This window comes from Schistocerca cancellata, chromosome 3 (assembly GCF_023864275.1).
Source record: "Schistocerca cancellata isolate TAMUIC-IGC-003103 chromosome 3, iqSchCanc2.1, whole genome shotgun sequence".
Taxonomy (NCBI): Eukaryota; Metazoa; Arthropoda; class Insecta; order Orthoptera; family Acrididae; genus Schistocerca; species Schistocerca cancellata.
Window position 1 is genome coordinate 243,447,051 of NC_064628.1, and position 21,796 is coordinate 243,468,846.

At 42.5% G+C, this 21,796-nt stretch overlaps 1 protein-coding gene across 3 annotated transcripts in view; it reads left to right on the forward strand.

The window, feature by feature from the left end:
* LOC126174877 (ATP-dependent translocase ABCB1-like) overlaps positions 1-21,796 on the forward strand; it is a 263,560-nt gene that overhangs the window by 42,072 nt on the left and 199,692 nt on the right. The window contains exon 1 of one of the 3 annotated variants that reach the window (XM_049921292.1): positions 1,808-1,911. The exons of the other annotated variants lie outside the window; for them this stretch is intronic. The gene's annotated coding sequence lies outside the window, so the exon portion shown is untranslated. Of the gene's footprint in view, positions 1-1,807; positions 1,912-21,796 lie in introns of those variants that run through there. 3 annotated transcript variants of the gene reach the window in all.

Genomic DNA, 21,796 nt, shown 5'->3' on the forward strand with positions numbered 1-21,796 from the left:
AGGTCCACCTCTGGTGACATCTAGTGGTCAATTTCGTATTACATTTGGGTGTCCGGGTACTTTTGATCAGCTAGCTTACTTCAGGACCGTATGAGCTTTCTTGCACAACTTTCAAGCTGCTGTGAAATACACTGGAGCGCCAAAGAAACTGGTATAGTACATTCAAATACAGAGACGTGTAAACACGCAGAATACGGCGCTGCGATCGGCAAAGTCTATATGACAACAAATGTCTGGCGCAGTTGTTGGATCGATTACTGCTGCTACAGTGGCACGTTATCGAGATTTAAGTTAGTTTGAACGTGGTGTTATAACTGGCGCACGAGCGATGCGACACAGCATCTCCGAGGTAGCGATGGAGTGGGGATTCTCCCGTGCAACCATTTCACGAGTGTACCGTGAATATCAGGAATCCTGTAAAACATCGCTGCGGCGGGGAAAGATCCGGCAAGAACGGGACCAAAGACGACTGAACAGAATCTTTCGACGTGACAGAAGTGCAACCCTTCCGCAAATTGCTGTAGATTCCATTGCTGGGGCATCAACAAGTGTCAGTGTGCGAACCATTCAACGAAACACCATCGATATGGGCTTTCGGAGCCGAAGGGCTACTCATGTGTCCTTGATGACTGCACGACACAAAGCTTTACGCCTCGCCTGGGCCCATCAGCACCTACATTGAACTGTTGATGACTGGAAACATATTGCGTGGTTTAACGAGTCTCGTTTCAAATTGTATCCAGCGGTTGGACGTGTACGGGTATGGAGGCAATCTCGTGAATCCATGGACCCTGCATGCCAGCAGGGGACTGTTCGAGCTGGTCGATGCTCTCTAATGGTGTGCCGAGTGTGCAGGTGGAGTGATATGGGACCCCTGATTCGTCTAGATACGACTCTGACAAGTGTCACGTACGTAAGCATCCTGTCTGATCACCTGCATCCATTCGTGTCCATTGTGCATTCCGACGGACTTGGGCAATTCCAGCAGAATAATGCGACACCGTACACGTCCATAATTGCTACAGAAAGGCTCCAGGAACATTCTTCTGAGTTAAAACACTTTCACTGGTCACCTAACTCTCCAGGCATGGACATTAATGAGCGTATCTGGGATGCCATGCAACGTGCTATTTACATGAGATCTCCACCCGTCGCACTCTTACGGGTTTATGGCAACCCTGCAGGATTCCTGGTGTCAGTTCCCTCCAGCACTACTTAAGATATTAGTCGAGTCCATGCCACGTCATGCTGCGGCATTTCTGCGTGCTCGCGGGAGCCCTAAATGATGTTACGCGGGTGTACCGGTTCTTTCGCTCTTCTGTATAGGACATGTTTAATCTGAATGTATATATGCCACTGCTCCTTAGGTAGAAACACACTGCTGATGAATGATAAATGAATGCTCCAGGATTACGATGTTTCGGGTCTTCTGTCCGCGCTTGAGAGTAGCGACAACAAAAATTTATTGCCGTATATACTGCTTCATACGAGGTTCCGTTAGACTGTGCGGCCGTATCGTCCCTTCAGATACCAAGTGTCTGATAAGTGACGTAGCCTCATGTGACCCCCAGAGGGACGCCCTTTTCCGGGCTTTAGCAGTCTCGCGCCATATGCGATTTGGTGCAACGGTGTAGAAAAGCCAGCGGCATGACTCATTGTCTACCGTATATTCAGATGCCGGCAACGGAGTAAACGCGATAGCGTCAAGGTGACGTTGGATAAGGAAGGTCAGAGAGAATCCGCTGTTGACAGAGCGGCTTGGTGGGGCAAACAACGCTATCACGCGCTACGGATTACGGTACGTCACTTCCCGTGTCCGCGCTTTTTAGCGTTTGAACTGCCGCAGCGGGCATCAAACCAGAGCTAGTGTTCTGCCGTGTTGCTCTCCAGTTGTTCTCAACGACGGCCGTGGTATGTAGCTTGCTGAGCATCTGTACATTAGTGGGTATGTGGAAAAATGTTCACCATTGTAAAAGTCTGGTATTCCATTCTCGGTTCAACCTAATAAGGTTTTTTCTAGAAACTGGTGTAACTTTCACCTTTCGCAAAAATGTGCGTATGTGAAAACATTATGAAATTGCTCCAATACTCGGAATCGACAATCTGTAAGTCACACTACAGCTGTAGAGAGACACAGTTCTCATGCCGGAAGTTAATAGCGTTTCCAATAGGGTAACGCCTATCGGAGTAATGTGCTGAAACAATTGAAGACTGACGAATACTTTGCGAGTTCTTGTGGCCGCATGTAAAGGTGCTGCACTGCAAATCGGATGGTTGGGCTTTTGATTCCTGTATTTGTTCCAGTATTTTGCATTTGGCGCTTAAGACGACGTTCAATTTTGGTAGTGCTGTGTGTGCGTGGTGTGTGTATATGTGTGTGTGACGGTGTGTGTGTGTAGAAATAACGATGTTGCACCGTAGATCAGATTCCATATTAAACTGTAAGGTTTTCTAGTACATCTATGTCTACATGATTACTCTGCAATTCACAATTAAGTGCCTGGCAGAGGATAATAGAACCACCTTCAAGGTATTTCTCTACCGTTCTACTCTTGAACAGCGCGTGATAAAAACGAACGCTTAAATATTTTCGTGTCAGGTCTGATTCCTCTTATTTTATGATGATGATCATTTCTCCCTATGCAGGTGGGCGCCAACAAAATATTTTTACATTCGGAGGAGAAAGATGGTGACTGACATTTAATGTTACGATCCTGTTGCAACGAGAAACGCCTTTGTTTTAATTATTGCCATCTCAATTCACGTACCATGTCCGAGACACTCTCTCCCCTTCTTTGAACGTTTTCGATGTACTCTGTCGGTTTCATCTGATGCGGATCCCACACTGCTCAGCAGTACTCCAATAGAAGCTGGACAAGTGTAGTGCAAGCAGTCTCTTTTGCAGACCTGTTGCACTTTCTAAGTTTTCTGCCAACAAATCGGAGTCTCTGGTTTGCTTTCCCCACAACATTATTTATGTGACGGTTTTAATTTAAGTTATTGATAACTGTAACCCTGAGTATTTAGCTGAGTTTACAGCCTTTAGATTTGTCTGATTTATCTGATTTATCGGATGTCTTTTACTACTTCCGTGGATGACTTCATACTTTTCATTATTTAGAGTCAATTGCCACTTTCCACACAATGCACATATCTTGTCTAAATCATTTTGCAGTTGGTTTTGATAATCTGACGATTTTACAAGGAGGTGAATGACAGTGTCATATGCAAACAATCTAAGAGGGCTGTTCATATTGCTCTAATGGCTCTAAGCACTATCGGACTTAACATCTGCGGTCATCAGTCCCCTTAGAACTACTTAAACCTAACTAACCTAAGGACATCACACACATCCATGCCCGAGGCAGGATTCGAACCTGCGACCGTAGCAGCTGCGCGGTTCCGGACTGAAGTGCCTAGAACCGCTCGGCCACAGCAGCCGGCTTCATATTGCTCCTAAATCATTTACATAGGCTAGGAACAGCAGGGGACCTGTAACACTTCCTTGGCGAACGCCAGATATTACATCGGCTTTACTGATGCGTTTCGCCCTGACCTTTCTGGCAGGAAGTAACGAATCCAGCTGCACAACTCAGACGATACTCCGTCTGCAAGCAATTCGATTAGAAGTCGGCTATGAGGAACAATGTCAAAAAACTTCTGGAAACCTAAAAATATGGAATCAATTTGACATCCCCTGTGGCTATCACATTACTTCGTGAGAATTATAAACCAGTTGCGTTTCATGAGAACGATATTTTCTGAATTCTTGTCGGCTGTTCGTCAATAAATCGTTTTCTTTGTGGTAATTTATGATGTTGGAACACAGTATATGCTCCAAAATCCAATTTGAAATGGACGTTAGTGATATGCGTGTGTAAATCAGCGGATTACTCCTTTTCCTTTCTTGAGTATTGTTGTGACCTGCGTAACTTTTCGATTAGCGAGCCGTTGTGTTGATTGCCAAGATTAGAGCTGTTGTATCAGCATACTCCGAAAGGAGCCCAGCTCGTCTACAATATGGACCGGAGGATTTAAGAAACCTCGCTGTATAGACAATATTTACATCCAAGTAACTCGTGCTAGCAGTTGCTCTTAATTTGAATCCTGGCATCGAACTCCCATGCTCAAAACAGCTTCAAACGTCTAATTACAAATCAGTTTATCTGTTAAACTTTACTTTAAGCTTGTAAGTGAGAGAAATTTTGGAAAATGCTTGAACTTATGCTTGAAGTTTGAAGAACTCTCCAAGTGCCCCCATTGTGAATCACTGGATAAATATAGTCCGGGTAATTTTCGGGCCGTTCTAAAGAAAAACAAGTTTTTCACGCATTTCCTGAACTATGTGTCGTGCAATGATATAATTTTGCGAGTGTATTCAGTGGTGTATACAGGTACTGTCTGTCAACTGTGTTGCGAATAGAATTAATAGTCAAGGAGCAGCAAATTAAAACGTCATGTCTCATGTTGCAGTTTTACTGCATGAACAACGAAAATGTATTAAGCGATGAAATTCTTTCATTTAATCACTTAAAGGGCGCTGTCAGGGAGAAAAAGTTTCGTAAAGGATTTCAAATGTATGTAAAGTTTGTTGGAAGTCGCTAAGTGCTCTCATTCTCAAAGTGGAGGAATACGATCCTGCCGGCCGGAGTGGCCGTGCGGTTCTGGGCGCTACAGTCTGGAACCGAGCGACCGCTACGGTTGCAGGTTCGAATCCTGCCTCGGGCATGGATGTGTGTGATGTCCTTAGGTTAGTTAGGTTTAATTAGTTCTAAGTTCTAGGCGACTGATGACCTCAGAAGTTAAGTAGCATAGCGCTCAGAGCCATTTGAACGAATACAGTCCTGGCATTTGCGAGTCATCAGCATGCCTCGAGACAGACACACAGTTTACAACTATAATACTTGTCTAATTGCGTTACATATTACAAATAAGATCATATCTCTTAATGAGTCGATTATGAGAGCATTTTTAATCTTTAAATTCGGTCAATAGCTGCGCGAAATAATGAAAACCATAGTTTTTGGTGCCCCTGGAGGTCGTTAGATAGGTAGCGAGCAGCTGCTATCGGCTTCCAGGATTGCGGCTTACTGATATACCTGAGGTGACAGAAGGTACGGGACAGCGATATGCACGTACACAGACTGCGGCAGTATCGTGTACACAAGGTATAAAAAGACAGTTAATTAGCGGAGCTGTCATTTATACTCAGTTGATTCATATGTAAAGGTTACCGTCTTTGATATAGTCGCACGACAGGAATTTGAACGTGGAATAGTAGTTGGAGCAAGACCCATGGGACATTCCATTTAGAAAGTCATTAGGGAAATCGATTTACAAGCTCCACAGTGTCGAAAGGGTGCCGAGAATACCAAATTTCGGGCATTACTTCTCACCACGGACAACGCAGTGGCACTAAACGACCGAGAGCAGCGGCGTTTGGGTAGAGTTGTTAGTGCTTACAGGCAAGTAACACTACGTGAAATAACCGCAGAAATCAATGTGGAACGTACAAAGAACATATCCGTCACGACAGTGGTGCGAAATTTACGTTAATTGGCTATGGCAGCAGATGACTGACGCAGGTACATCTACATCTACATTTATACTCCGCAAGCCACCCAACGGTGTGTGGCGGAGGGCACTTTACGTGCCACTGTCATTACCTCCCTTTCCTGTTCCAGTCGCGTATGGTTCGCGGGAAGAACGACTGTCTGAAAGCCTCTGTGCGCGCTCTAATCTCCCTAATTTTACATTCGTGATCTCCTCGGGAGGTATAAGTAGGGGGAAGCAATATATTCGATACCTCATCCAGAAACGCACCCTCTCGAAACCTGGCGAGCAAGCTACACCGCGATGCAGAGCGCCTCTCTAGCAGAGTCTGCCACTTGAGTTTGTTAAACATCTCCGTAATGCTATCCCTGTTACCAAATAACCCTGTGACGAAACGCGCCGCTCTTCTTTGGATCTTCTCTATCTCCTCCGTCAACCCGATCTGGTACGGATCCCACACTGATGAGCAATACTCAAGTATAGGTCGAACGAGTGTTTTGTAAGCCACCTCCTTTGTTGATGGACTACATTATCTCTACATTATGGACTGCATTATCTCTGATTTTTACCGGCGAATCCCGCTCGCCCCTCTGACTCTCGGGAGTACGCGGCCGAGCGTCCTCTTCCGCCGGCTGTGGGCAGCCGATCGCCAGCGCTCGGCCGAGTGCGCCAAACGCTCGGCCGATCGCCAGTAACCGGTGGACTCAGTGCCAGCGAGCGGCGCTTCGTCACCTTCCTTGAGATCAGAGGCCACCGCTTCACATTAACCACTCACTAATTTCTTTTGCAAATGTCTTTCGTTGTTTACTACCAGTTATATGACCTAAATAATACACTTGTATATGTTACATTTGATGTTTGTTAATATCTTGCAGACTACTGGAGTTTCGCCTATGAGGTTATCACGTATTCCAGTAATTGTAACGTTAAAAACTGTGATGTCTGTATTTAGTATTTTGTTACGTTCGGTAGACAAAAGGGAACACAGTAGTCTAATCGTGGACTATGTGTAGCCTATCTCCAAACTCGGCCACGTAAACGTTGTACTAATATTGAATGCAGGATCGGGAAGGAATGACGGAGTTCAAAGTAATACTCACGAAATTTTGTTGCACAAACGTTAATTTCTGAATAAATTATGACCTGTAAATAACGTTACAAGTCAATCATGACTATACAATTCGCTTTTCGTCATTGGTGCTCCCTGATACACTGGCGTCATTTGTGTTTCTGGAGCTATTACTACAGCTGGCGGTTTGAACTTCTTCCTGTGAAGTCAATGAAAGTGGAATCATACATTTATAGAGTTTGAGGAATGTTTCCTTACTTGTGACTACGTGGTATGTTGTGAATACTTACGTAATTTTGATGGATCAATAAGAGATCATTCACCTTCTCTGATACCAGGCACGGATCTTTTGCTGGACAGCAGGTGACCGGCCTGGCTAAAATTTCTCTCGCTGGCAGCACTAGTGGCAGGAATACAGAGAACTCTTCTGGCCTTGGGAATAACCCCGCGTGCGTTTTCCACCACTGCAAAATTTGTCCTTCGGCACAGCTACAGTCGGATTTGGAGAGCAAAAGGTACTTGTCGAGTTCATTGGTAGTAACTGTGTGTCCATCTTCGTCGTCCTCATCCGAACTCCAGTCCATCCTGGACTTTTTCATGGGAAAAACTTGGTCACTATTTGCTTGAATGAACTCTAAACATGAATGAAAACATCCGTAAGATATTCCTGTCACCTTCAAATATGTATACACCGTGGTTAGAATTACTGTTTACTAAACGACTATATTTACGCACAAATTACATCAAAACGCGTTGTGGAATGTTTAAGCTGCGAAACCTTTCCCAAATATCACCCTGTAGACGTAATAAATGTTGATCTAACGAAAGATGGCAGATGAGACAAACAAACACTCGTTTACTAATTGGTTTCAGTGAATGAACCTTACCATTTATGGGCAGTTCCGAGTACAATCGTCGAACTTCAGCATACGCTGCTTGCTTTTCGTCTGCTGTGAGTTTCTTCAAATGACGCCGTGATGGCCATAGAACAGTGGCAACGTAATGGATAGCCTCAATTTTGCACTTCTCTGTGATGAAGTATGCTGCTTTCCTTTTTATTTTCGCCATGAGCTGAAAAGGAAACCCAATATACATAACTGCACTCTGATAATTCAACAGTTGTATAAAGGATCGTAACCTGTAGAAAGTGTTGTTACCTCATTGTCACTGTCTATTGGTTCACAATGATGTAACAGACTCTTGTACCACGGCAGCAAACGTTCCAGCGTTGTTATCTTTGCAGTTTCCAAATCCAAACTCGCTTCTTTAAAGGGGGTTAAAAAAGCGACAACGTCTCGCGCGCACCCTTCTTGGAAGGTTTCTAAGAGTGTCGATTGCCCTCGGGATTCTAGTAGATCTCGAATATCGTCGATTTGACTTATGATGGAATTGAGCATTAACAGAATACTGTTCCACCGAGTTACAGCTTCTTGCTTCACAGAGTGCCGCAGACGCCCCGAGTGACCCGATCTCTTCAAATAGCCTACTATAGCTCTTGCTGATAGTAGGCGCGACAGGATTTCAGGGGCTTCGTCTTCTAAAAACGTCTCTTGAAATGTGTGACGAAGCGCAGTCATCAAGCAGTGGTCAAAGCAAGGCAAACGGTCGTAAGACTCAAGTGCCTTCTTCATATTAGCTCCTTGGTCGATGACAAAGTAACATTTCGTAAGATCATTCTTGTTAATTCCCAACTGAAGCATCCGCTCTTCGATTTCGTGCCGTATGTTCTCTCCTGTCTTACGTACGTCCGGAAACTCGGTTGTTATCAAAACAAGCGTTTCTAGCAGACACTCATCATTCTCATAATGAGACGTCACAGTCAAAAAATTTCTCTTCTTGCAGTTATCAGACCACAGATCAGCGTCTAAAGTGCACATTTTATTCTTCAAGGCACATATTAGCTTGGGCACCATTGTCACCCGTATTTTGTCTGCCTTTTCTTTAATATGCCGCGATACAGTGGTAGGGTGCGGAAGAACATCTTCTATACTGACTTTGCCGTAAGTGGCGCCAACATTGATGAGCTCCTGCGAATAATTCTTGAAGCCAATCTTACTTCAAGTATTTAACGGTAGCAAATCTATTCCACTCATATCGACCAACCTATCAACAACAACTTTCTTTATGCTACTTGGTACTGCAAGTGACCGGTGGACTTCTGCTCCGCATTTACTTTTGCAGTGCCGAATCATACCTGTTGTGCTTGACTGGTAAGAAAGTATAGTATGACATGTGGTACATTGCACGAAACCAGCAGAAGCCTGCGTGACGGGATCCACTACAAGTGCAAACGATTTCCAAGCTTCACTTTTCGCCTCCTATTCCGACATGTATTTCTTCTTCAGGACTAATGAGTCGCTCCTAATTCTCTCCATAATACTTCTCTTCGTTTCATGAATAGAACGTTTACGACCAATACGTGGTTTATCCATAACGCTGTCTACGCTGCTCAAAGCCAGGTCGTCAACTGCGTTTACACACGGTTTCTAATGCGATTCGATACTGTAGAGCGCACGGCGGTTGTACTGTCACCGGCCGAGATTGTGAGTACGCTCGAGCGCCCGGCAGTGCTCGACAGTCCAACCGATAACCGAGAGCTGGAGGACAACCGGCCACATGGTGCATTAGACGGCCACGGCCGTATCGCAGCGTGGGCCTTTCCCAGCCGTCGAGCAGCGGCACGAAGTGGTAAATGCTCGAGCGATTGTTTTCATCGAAATGCAGAGCTCTAGACGCAAGTGCCTTTGCTAACAGAACATCGCCAGCGGCGTCTCTCCTTGGTTCGCTACCATGTCATTTGGACCCTAGAAGACTGAAAAAACGTGGCCTGGTCAAATGAGTCCCAATTTCAGTGGCTAAGAGTTGATGGGAGGATTGGTTCAAAAATGGCTCTGAGCACTATGGGACTTAACATCGATGGTCATCAGTCCCCTAGAATTTAGAACTACTTAAACCTAACTAACCTAAGGACAGCACACAACACCCAGTCATCACGATGGGAGGATTAGAGTGTGAGGCACACCCCACAAAGCCATGTACCCAAGGTGTCAACAGGGTACTGTGCAAACTGGTGGTGGCTCCTTAATGGTATGGGCAGAGTTTACATGCAAAGGACTGGATCCTCTCGTCCAAATGAACCGATTGTTGACTGGAAATGGTTCTGTTCGGCTACAAGGAGACCGTTTGCAGCCATTCATGGACTTCATGTTCCCAAACAACGATGGAATTTTTATGGATGGCAATGTGCCATGTCACTGGACCACAGTTGTTCGCAATTGATTTGAAGGATACTCTGGACATTTCGAGCGAATGATTTGGCCACCCAGGTCGCCCGATCTGAAACCCATGGAACACTCATTGCACGTAATCGAAAGGTCCGTTACTGTACAAAATTCTGAACCGGCAGCACTTTCGCAATTATGGACAGCTGTTGAAGCAGCATGGCTCACTATTCCTACAAGTAACTTCCAACGATTGTTGAGTATTTGCCACGTCGAGTTCCTGCAATACTCCGGGTAAAAGGATGTCCAACAAGATATTAGGAGGTATCCCATGACTTCCATCACCTCGGTTTTTTTCATGTTCAGAACGTCTTGACTGAGATCCCTCGCTAAGACATCAGTCTTACGATTATTATTTCTCAGCGGAAAATAAGGCAACATGCTTTTCAGTTAAATTTGTACAGTGATTTACACTTAACTTCAATTTATCCCTCTCTTGTATTCCCTTCCCCCCCCCCCCCCCCACACACACACACCAGACACCTCTCCCTCCCATCTGTGCACACACACAGACACACACACACATAGTCATACTTCTGCATACTCAGATATTCTTCTGCTAAGTAGAAGGTGTTGTGCTCCACATGTAATCCCAGTTTGTGTTTGAGTTAATTTTATTATCCATTAAATTTCTTACATCACTGAGTAGGTGGTCAAAGATTTTTTATGGCTGAATACCTCACTCCTCTCAGTGTCACATTGAGGCCAAGTGACAGACTTCATCATTTCTCATTATAGAATTATATTTACTAATTTTTTTGTTGTTTTAAAAGAGCGGTTGATTGTTGGCAACAAGCTTTATAATGGAATAAATGCTCTGTGAGGACGCTGTAACTATGCTAAAATGTTTAAAGAGCTGTAGACAAGAGGTTTTAGAGTGAACATCACATGTTATCCTTGTTATATCGGTTCTAGGCGCTCAGTCCGGAGCCGCGCGACTGCTACGGTCGCAGATTCGAATCCTGCCTCGGGCATGGATGTGTGTGATGTCCTTAGGTTAGTTAGGTTTAAGTAGTTCTAACTTCTAGGGGACTGATGACCATAGATGTTAAGTCCCATAGTGCTCAGAGCCTTATTATATGCTTCTGTGCTCTAAACACTTCGTTGTTCAATGACGAGTTACTATTCAACACTGCACTCGCAACCGAATGCAGTGGGGGTCGAATCGCCGTCCAGACTAATTCGTGCGTGATTTCTTTGCCGGGACCGGGCAGGCCCCACCCGAAGCCCTAGAGGAACTGAGTCTGCCCACCGTTACTGATAACCCCGATACCGATGTGACGTTTCTTCCTTTTTCTAGTAGGAATATGCCTAATAAAGCGGATCACAGTTTTTTTGCAGTTGGCGTTCTTCAGATGTCTGTGGCGCACTTACGAAAGACGGCGGGGCGAGGATGGGCGAGGCTGTACGAATATGTTGAAGAGCGAAAAGCACACGGTTGCAGTTTTTCTACTAACGTTTGTTTACAATAAATAAATAGTAGTAGAATAGAAGTGGAGTTAACTTCCCGTAGACGGCTTCAAATGGCTCTGAGGACTATGGGACTTACCATCTGAAGTCACCAGTCCACTAGACTTAGAACTACTTAAACCTAACTAACCTAGGGAGATCACACACATCCATGTCCGAGGCAGGATTCGAACCTGCGACCGTAGCAGCAGCGCGGTTCCGGACTGAAGCGCCTAGAACCGCTCGGCCACAAGGGCCAGCTAATAATAAGAGAAAGATACGGATCTCTATTAAGCAAACGGCCGATTTTCGTTCTTAATTTTGTCCAATATGAGCTTGTGATAAGACTGTAACGACACTCTTCTCTTCGACTTGAAAATGAAGAAGTATATTACTTATTCTCACAAACAATTAATTTCAGCTACTTTTTCTCTTCATATAATTGCTACTCTTGGAAACAAATGCATCCACCTCCTGACATATTTAGCATATTTCCACTCAATAATATCTCACGGGGTAATTTACTAGGGTAACCCATCACCTAGGAAGAAAGCACTGATTGCACAAAAGTGAGCAGTAAGACTAACATGTGGTGTTCACCACAGTAGTCGTGTAGGTACCTCTTCAAGGAGCTGGGCATTTTAACGGCGCCGTCACATTACATGTATTCGCTAACGAAATTCGTCATAACTAATACATTACAATTTGAGAAGAACAGAGATATCTATATCTACAACACTAGAGGGATAAATGACCTTTGTTACCCATTATTAAAGCTTTCAGTGGCTCACAAACGAGTTAAATATGCAGCAACAAAAATTTTTGTTTACTTGCTCAATAACTTAAAATGTCTGATATGTAGCGAAGCAAGTTTTAAATTTAGTTTAAAATGATTGCTCCTAAACATCTCCTACGATACCATTGACGAACTTCTGCTTAAAAACTGGTAACCAGTAAAAAAAAAGCAAAAAAATAAAATAAAATTAAGTGTAGCCGCATGAGTAGAACAATAATAATAATGGGTTGATTAATGTTAACACTAATCGTTTACATACATCCTGTGAACTGAGTCGTTCTACATCATTTCGATAAAAGGAACGTTCAAATGATCTATGCAATATACAACTAACTAACCAACTAACTACCTAACTAATGCTTGGAATTTCACGTAGGGTACAGTTTCCTGCTGATTTGCGATATTCCTAATGAATATAGTAGTAGGCAGTTTTATAAGAGCATCGGGAAATAATGTGGAGACATTACTTGAGCCACCCATGTTCATTCCTGAAAAAAAAAGAAAACAATTTCTTTTAACCGGATCAACAACAAAAGGTGGTGCAGGTTAACTTCTTGTTGACTCCACTGGGGGCCTGGGGGAGGGGGAGGACAAAAGTCTCACAAAAACTACCAACTTCATGCCTCCAGGAAAAATATTCGTGCAGTTTTGAACTGGCTTCATTTGTCTATCATTGACAAAGAAAAGGAGAACGACGACAGTTTTGCACATTTGTTAGTATGATTTCGGCACTATACGACATGAAAAGTAAGAATACTGTTAGATGTTTGGCTAGAATCCTTAAATTTTTACAGGACTGCGCATTTGCACATAATGTGTGTACTTTTTTGGAAGATACGAATACCTGTGTGCTGTAAGCATGGTGTCCCCCTGTTGAAGGCGGATCTCATTAAAGCGAGAAACTCACGTTGTGTAGCGTTCAGTTGGACATATGGGTATGACTACTGACTTGAAGTGGTTGGAAGTGAATAAAGGGCGCCTTCGAACGTTCCTGTGGCTCCTGTCACAAACAGCATCGAATGGAAACCAGCAAGATAGAAACTTTGCATGTTTGAAAATCAAATGTTAAGAAAATGACTCTTACACTCTGCAGCAGAGTATGCAGAGTATGCACATGACAGATTAAAACTGTATACCGAACCAGGACTCGAGTCTCAGTCCAGCACACGGTTTTAATCTCTTGATGTCTCAGAAAGTGTCCTCTCAACCGATGCCTACTTTTAAGCAAGTTGTGACACAAATTTCTTTTCTCTCAAATTCTGTTCAGTGTCTCATCATTAAATACGTGATCCACCCATCTATCGGCCAGCATTCTTCTGTAGCACCACATTTCAAACACTTCCAATCTCTTTTTGTCCAAACTGTGTATCGTCCATGTTTCACTTTCATACATGCCTACACTCCATACAAAAATTTCAGGAAGGAGTTCGTAATACGTAGATCTGTATTCGATGTCTTCGGAAACGCTTCTCTTGCCATTGCCGCTCTACATTTTATATCCTTTGGCCATCATCAGTTATTTTGCTGCCCAAATAACAAAACTCATCTACTACTTTGTCTCATTTCCTAATCTAATGCCCTCAGCATCAACTGATTTAATTCGACCACATTCCATTATCCTTTTTTTCTTTCGTTGATGGTAAAAAATGGCTCTGAGCACTATGGGACTTAACTTTTGTGGTCATCAGTCCCCTAGAACTTAAAACTACTTAAACCTAACTAACCTAAGGACATCACACACATCCATGCCCGAGGCAGGATTCGAACTTGCGACCGTAGCGGTCGCGCGGTTCCAGACTGTAATGCCTAGAACCGCTCGGCCATCAGCGGCCGGCGTTGATGGTAATCTTATATCCTCCTTTCAAGACTGTTCATTCCTTTCAGCTGCTCTTCCAAGGTCTTTGCTGCTCTGACAGAATTACAATATCATTGGAAAACATCAAACTTTTTATTCCTTTTCTCTGAACTGTAAGTTCTTCTCCAGTAGGGTAGACTGGGTACGGTTGTGCCAGGGTACGGCTGTGACAGTCGCCATATTAGCCAAACAATAAAGAATAACATGGATTCCGCAAACAGAGATCATGTGAAACTCAGCTCGCCCTATTTGCCCAAGAAATTCACAGTGCCGTAGACACTGGCGAGCAGATTGATGCCGTATTCCTGGACTTCAGGAAGGCATTTGATACGGTTCCGCACTTACGTTTAATGAAAAAAATACGAGCTTACGGAATATCGGACCAGGTTTGTGATTGGATTCAGGATTTCCTAGAAGAAAGAACTCAACATGTCATTCTTAACGGTTCAAAATCTGCAGATGTAGAGGTAATTTCGGGAGTACCGCAAGGAAGCGTGATAGGACCTTTATTGTTTACAATATACATAAATGACTTAGTTGACAACATCGGTAGCTCCGTGAGGCTATTTGCAGATGACACGGTTGTCTACAAGAAAGTAGCAACATCAGAAGACTCGTACGTACTCCAGGAAGACCTGCAGAGGATTAATGCATGGTGCGACAGCTGGCAGCTTTCCCTAAACGTAGATAAATGTAATATAATGCGCATACATAGGGGCAGAAATCCATTCCAGTACGATTATGCCATAGGTGGTAAATCATTGGAAGCGGTAACGACCGTAAAATACTTAGGAGTTACTATCCGGAGCGATCTGAAGTGGAATGATCACATAAAACAAATAGTGGGAAAAGCAGGCGCCAGGTTGAGATTCATAGGAAGAATTCTAAGAAAATGTGACTCATCGACGAAAGAAGTAGCTTACAAAACGCTTGTTCGTCCGATTCTTGAGTATTGCTCATCAGTATGGGACCCTTACCAGGTTGGATTAATAGAAGAGATAGACATGATCCAGCGAAAAGCAGCGCGATTCGTCATGGGGACATTTAGTCAGCGCGAGAGCGTTACGGAGATGCTGAACAAGCTCCAGTGGCGGACACTTCAAGAAAGGCGTTACGCAATACGGAGAGGTTTATTATCGAAATTACGAGAGAGCACATTCAGGGAAGAGATGGGCAACATATTACTACCGCCCACATATATCTCGCGTAATGATCACAACGAAAAGATCCGAGAAATTAGAGCAAATACGGAGACTTACAAGCAGTCGTTCTTCCCACGCACAATTCGTGAATGGAACAGGGAAGGGGGGATCAGATAGTGGTACAATAAGTACCCTCCGCCACACACCGTAAGGTGGCTCGCGGAGTATAGATGTAGATGTAGATGTAGAGACAAAAGCGGCGTGCCTGTCTGGACTTGTGTCACAGTATTGCGTCAGCCGTCGCGCGACAATAACGCTAGCAGCGGTCTACATTACTTTTCAACAGTCAAAAGTAAGTTTCTTGATTCCATTTCTTTTAATGATTGTTGCTATATGTGTACTGATAAAGTAATGAGAGTTTCTTCTCGTTTAACGTTAAACACTAGTAGTTTAATATCAATGATTACTTCGCACGTAGAAAATTTTGTATTGCCATTGCGATGTTTTTCTTGTGGAGGAGTGCGTTGGGTACGGTTGTGACATATTTTCTGGGTACAGTTGTGACATGTTTTAAGCGTACGGTTGTGACATATTTTCTGGGTACCGTTGTGACACTAAGATAATTATTTTTTTCTAGATGCCCAGAAAGAGGTTGAGGAAGACTGACAGAGGGCAGTGTGGCATTACAAAATATGAAGACGCTTATCAAGAAGTGAAAAACGGGAGTTCTAACGCAGAGCCGTGGAAATGCACGAAGTTAATCGCATGTCTTTGCTACGATACATTCGTAAACGCGATGGAGTCACTGCAGGCCACAATGAAGACAGCGTCAGCACGGGATATGTCGCACATAATAAAGTGTTCTCTGAGGAGCAGGAACATCAGCTGGCAATTTATGTAACACGATGCGCAGAAATATATTTTGGCCTTTCTCCGAAAGAGGTGCGGAAGCTAGCTTTCGAACTTAGTACTAAATAGAATCTGAAGCGACCTGCTACTTGGCTCGAGAATGAGATGGCTGGCGAGAAATGGTTTCGTTCATTCATGAATAGAAATCCTTCACTCTCTGTTCGCGTAGCTCAAGCAACTAGCCTTTCAAGAGCAACGAGCTTTAATAAAACAAATATAAAAGCTTTTTATGACAATTTGCAAACTGTTATGGACAGACAGAAATATGAACCACAGAATATATACAATTTTGACGAAACAGGCGTCACTACTGTCCAAAAACCTGACAAGGTAGTAGCAAGACGTGGGGTACGCCAAGTGGGAGCTCTTACTTCAGCTGAGCGAGGCACATTAGTCACAGTTGCTTTTGCAGCAAATGCCTTGGGGAATACTATGCCTCCTCTATTTATATTTCCACGGGTTCGTTATCGTGAGCATTTTGTTAGGGATGGGCCTGTAGGATCAATTGAGACTGCAAATCCTTCAGGATGGATGCAAGATGAATCGTTCTTAGTATTTCTCCAACATTTTAAGAAATTCTCTAATGCTTCTCAAACGCATAAAGTGTTGCTATTGCTGGATAACCATTCCTCACACATCCACATCAACACACTGGATTTATGTAAAGAAAATGGAATCACATTGCTTTCACCCTTCAAGAAAGCTATAAATACTGCTTGTGATGGCTGGATGCGGAGTCACCCTGGAAAAACAATGACAATCTACGATATACCAGGTATTATCAAAACTACTATGCCTCTGGCTTTCGCACAATCGAACATTCAGGCTTGTTTTTGCAAAACTGGTATTCACCCCTATAATCGCAATGTATTTCAAGAAACTAACTTTGCATCTTCCTTTGTTACGGACAGAGCAAACCTTGACACAGAAAAGAACACTTGTGCAACACCATCTCTTGAAATGCACACACCGAACCCTGAGACTGGGAAAAACAATGCTGGAGTTAACAATGAAATACCACAGTTTTTAACACAAGAATTTGGCTCTACACCATCGACTGAAATAGAAAGACCTGACTCTGGAGAGAACAATCCTGAACGCAATGATGAATTGGAGCCACTTTTAGCTTCTTTATTATGCGAATCTTCAATCCCAAGTTCAAGTAGTATTGAGCTAACTGCATCATTCTCAGCCACTCCACCTGTTTTCTCGCCTGAAATTGTTCGGCCTTTTCCTAAGGCTCCGCAAAGAAAAACAAGAGGTTCCAGAAATAAAAAGTCAACCATTTATACAGACACTCCTGAAAAAGAGGCAGTTAGGCAAGAACATGACGATAAAGAAAAACGATTGAAGGCTCAGCAGGTAAAGAAACATCTTACTGAATCAAGAGCAATAAATAAAGTAAAAGGAAAAAACAAAGCAAAGAAAAGGAAGATACCACCATCGTCATCGGATGAAGAAGATTATTTCTGTCTGGTTTGCTTAGGCCCATATTCAAAAAGTAGGCCTGGCGAAAAATGGATAAAATGTCAAGGAAAATGTGAGCTCTGGTCCCACTTACAGTGCGCAGTGGCAGTCGGTTTTACATTTGTCATAACTGTGATGAGTCAGACTAGATCTCAGTGTTGTACTTTTGCACTTTTAGAACTAAGAATCAACCTTATATTTCTACTGTTCTTTGTTTTTTTGTGATCATACTTACACAAATGCTTAGATTTTCCTTGAATAAGACATTTTAAGATTTTTGTTTCACTGGTTTTCAAAATGCCTATTTATTTATATGTTTTGTATTTCAACACATTATATTGTATAGTTTGATATTTTAGTTAAATTCTTTTGCTGATTGTAATATGATGACTGTTATAATAACAGCTATAGATGCTTGAGTTCCTTATTAATTACAAGCTATTAAAGTGTTCCAAGATTATATTTCTTTTGTTGCATAAAAGTTAAGTTTTTACAGAAGAAGATTATGTTGCTATTATGTTAGATATTAGTTGCAACAAAACTGATTTTATATTATTTTGACGCAATATTTAACGTGTCACTACCGACCCCAGGTACTGTCAAAACCGCCCCTGGCGTGTGGTCGGTTGTGACATTTTTCATTTTTTTTCTAATTTGCTCCTATGAGATAACCATTGTAACTAGCGACAAAATTTTAATATTTTCATTTACACAAATGTACACTGTACTATAAAAAACATTTTTACTCCATCTAACTCGCATAGTAACAACAATATAGGGAATCAAATGAAAATTATTGTCACAACCATACCCAGTATACCCTACAGACTGAATAACCTTGGGATAACCCTGTCTCACTCACTCCTCAACCACATCCTCCCTTTCATGCCCCTCGACTCTTATAACTGTCATTTATACAAGTTGTAAATAACCTTTCGGTCTCTGTACTTTACCCTTATTAACTTAAGAATTTCAAAGAGTGTAGTCCAGTCAATAACGTACTATAAGTCTACAATTTCTGTAAACGTAGGTCTGTCTTTCCATAAACTATCTTCTAAGAGGAGTCGTAGGACCAGTATTGCTCAGATTACTGGATTCCGAAGAAATGTAGGAATATTTGTCCGTAATGTAAACTGTTCTTCCCCCAAGTGGCCGTCCACCACTTTTTTCATTCTTCCGTAAATAATTCGTATCAGTATTTTACAGTGAAGACTTATTCAACTCGAAAATCAGTAATATTCACACATGTCACCACCTGCTTTTTTCGGAATTAGAATTATTACATTATTCTTGAAGTTCGAGAATATTTTGTCTGTCTCATACATCTTGCACAGCAGGTACAATGTTTTTGTCATGACTGGCTCTGCCACAGATATCAGCAGTTCTGACGGAATGTCGTCTACTCCAAGGGCCTTGATTCGACTTAAATCTTTCAGACCTCTGTCAAACTCTTCTCGCGATGTTATATCTCTCATCTCAAATACGTCTTCTGCCCTTTCTGTAATACTAACTTGATTTCCCTTGTAGAGCTCCTCTACGTACTCTTTCCACCTTTAAGCTTTCCCTTATTTGCTTAGTACTCCATCTGAGCTCTTGATCTTCATACAGCTACTTTTCTTTTCTCCAAAGGCCTCTTTAATTTTCCTGTGGTCGGTATCTACCTTTCCCCTACTTATGTATACTTCCATAGGCTTGCATTTGGCCTCTAGTCATTTCTGCTTAGCCATTTTGCACACTTGTCAGTCTCATTATTAAACGTGTATGTTCCCTTTTGCCTGCCTCGTTTTATATATATATATATATATATATATATATATATATATATATATATATATATATATATATATATTCTCTCATTTCACCAGTTAAATTCAGTATGTCCTGTGATATCCAAGGATTTCTCCTTGGCTCTTCATCCATTAGATCCTCTGCTGCAATCAGTATGTAATCTCCCAGAGGTACCCATTCGCCTTCTTCTGCATTCCTTTCCAGTGTTTCAGTCATTCAGTCAGCTCTTTCCTAATGGTCCATCTGAAACTCACAACGACCTCTGGTTCTTTCAACGTATCCAGGTGCCATCTCTTTTTTGCAATTTCTTCAGTTGTAATATACAGTTCATAAGCAATAAATTATAGTCAGAGTCCACATCTGCCCCTGGAAATGTTTTACAGTTTCAAATCTTGTTGCGAAATCTCTGCCTTACAATTATATAATGAAACTGAAATCTTCCAGAGTCTCCAAGTCTCTTCCACGTGCACGATCTTCTTGCACGATTCTTGAAATCAACTTTTAGCGATGATTAAATTACGCTCCGTGCAACATCCTAGCAGGCGGCTTCCTCACTCATTTCTATCCCTCAGTCCACATTCACCTACAATTTTTCCTTGGCTTATTTTTCACACTATCGAATTCCATTCCTCCGTCACATATCAATTTTCGTCTCCCTTAACTAGATGAATAATTGATTTTATCTCATCATTCATTTCTTCAGTCTCTGCATCGTATGCTGAGCTAGTTCAAATGGTTCAAATGGCTCTGAGCACTATGGGACTTAACATCTATGGTCATCAGTCCTCTAGAACTTAGAACTACTTAAACCTAACTAACCTAAGGGCATCACACAACACGCTGAGCTAGTACGAATATAAATTTGCATTGCTGTGGTTGGTGTCAGCTTCCTGTTTATCTTGGCTACTGTAATGCACTCACTATGCCGTTCATAGTAGCTTAGCTGCACTGCTGTTTTCCGCCGGCCGGTGTGGCCAAGCTGTTCTAGGCGCTACAGTCTCGAACCGCGCGACCGCTACGGTCGCAGGTTCGAATCCTGCCTCGGGCATGGATGTGTGTGATGTCCTTAGGTTAGTTAGGTTTAAGTAGTTCTAAGTTCTAGGGGACTGATGACCCCAGATGGTAAGTCCCATAGTGCTCAGAGCCATTTGAACCATTTTTTTGCTGTTTTCCTGTTCACTACCAGACCTACCGCTGCGTTACTCCTATTTGATTTTGTATTTATAATCTTATTACTAACCTGACCAGAAGTCCCGTTTCTCCTGCCACTAAACTTTACGAATTCCCCCTGTAACTAACTACAACCTATTCATATCCTTTTTTTAAATTTTCTAACCTATCTGTCCGATTAAGCTATCTAACGTTCCTTCATCCGATCGCAGTCTTTTTTTTTTTTTCGTGATGTCGACAACATTTGAAGTCTCCGCACGTGGGTCCAAACTGGGGAGTATTTTACTTCCGCAATATTTTACCTAGTAGGATGCCACCATCAGCCATACAATAGGGCTTCATGCCTTAGGGAAAAAACTGATGTAGTTTCCTCTTGCTTTCAACCGTTCGCCGTACTAGGGCAGCAAATACACGTTGGCTGATGTGAGAAGTTCAGATTGTTTCCCCTGCAACTATTGAACAGGCTGCTGCCACTCTTCAGTAATTACACGTTGTTTGCCCTCTCCGTTGTGGTTGTATCTTCGGTACGGCTATCTGTATTCAGTCTAGAGATAAACATGAAAAAGATCAAACTACTGGTTATTAATCGTCAAGGTTTTGATCAAATCCAGATTTCTTAGAGGACCTGGAGGTACTGAATGATTGAGTATGTCTAGGGTATCTGAACAGTGACACAGGAAAGTGTGTTAAAGAAATAAAACGAGAAATCGTTCCTAGCAGAGCCGGAATGGTTACTTACTATCATGTGGCACAACCGGGAAATATCCAAAACAACGGAGATGATCTTGGTGGAATCATTGCTTTTCCCTGTGTGGAATATATTACGAGTATCATGGAAAGAAAGATGAATCATTGCTACCATTATAGAAAAACTTGGCATCGCAAGAAGTTTATCATTCCATGTCAGTCGAAGATACTTCCAGTTCCTTGGGAACATTTTGAGAAGAGAAGAGGGTAATTTAGAAAACACCACCTTGCGAGTGAAAATCGAACGCAGAAGACCAAGAGGAAGGGCAGCAAGTAGATCGTTGGATCAAGCGAAGATTATCGGCCTACCTCTTCACATTATATTAAGAAGTTTTGAAGATCGCTGTGGATACAGGCGTCTAATCGAAGATTCAGTTACTTAATTACTGAATGAAGAAATGAGGTCACGACACTCGGCAATGAATAAACCGAATAATGATGATGAAATAGGGCAATATTTTTTAACGAAGTCAGTGACAACTAGCAGCTGCACACTCAGAATTATCTCGGAAACGTCTCGTTCGGGTAATGTCTAGCAATGTAAACTTTCAAAGGCGTCAATTTTTGTCA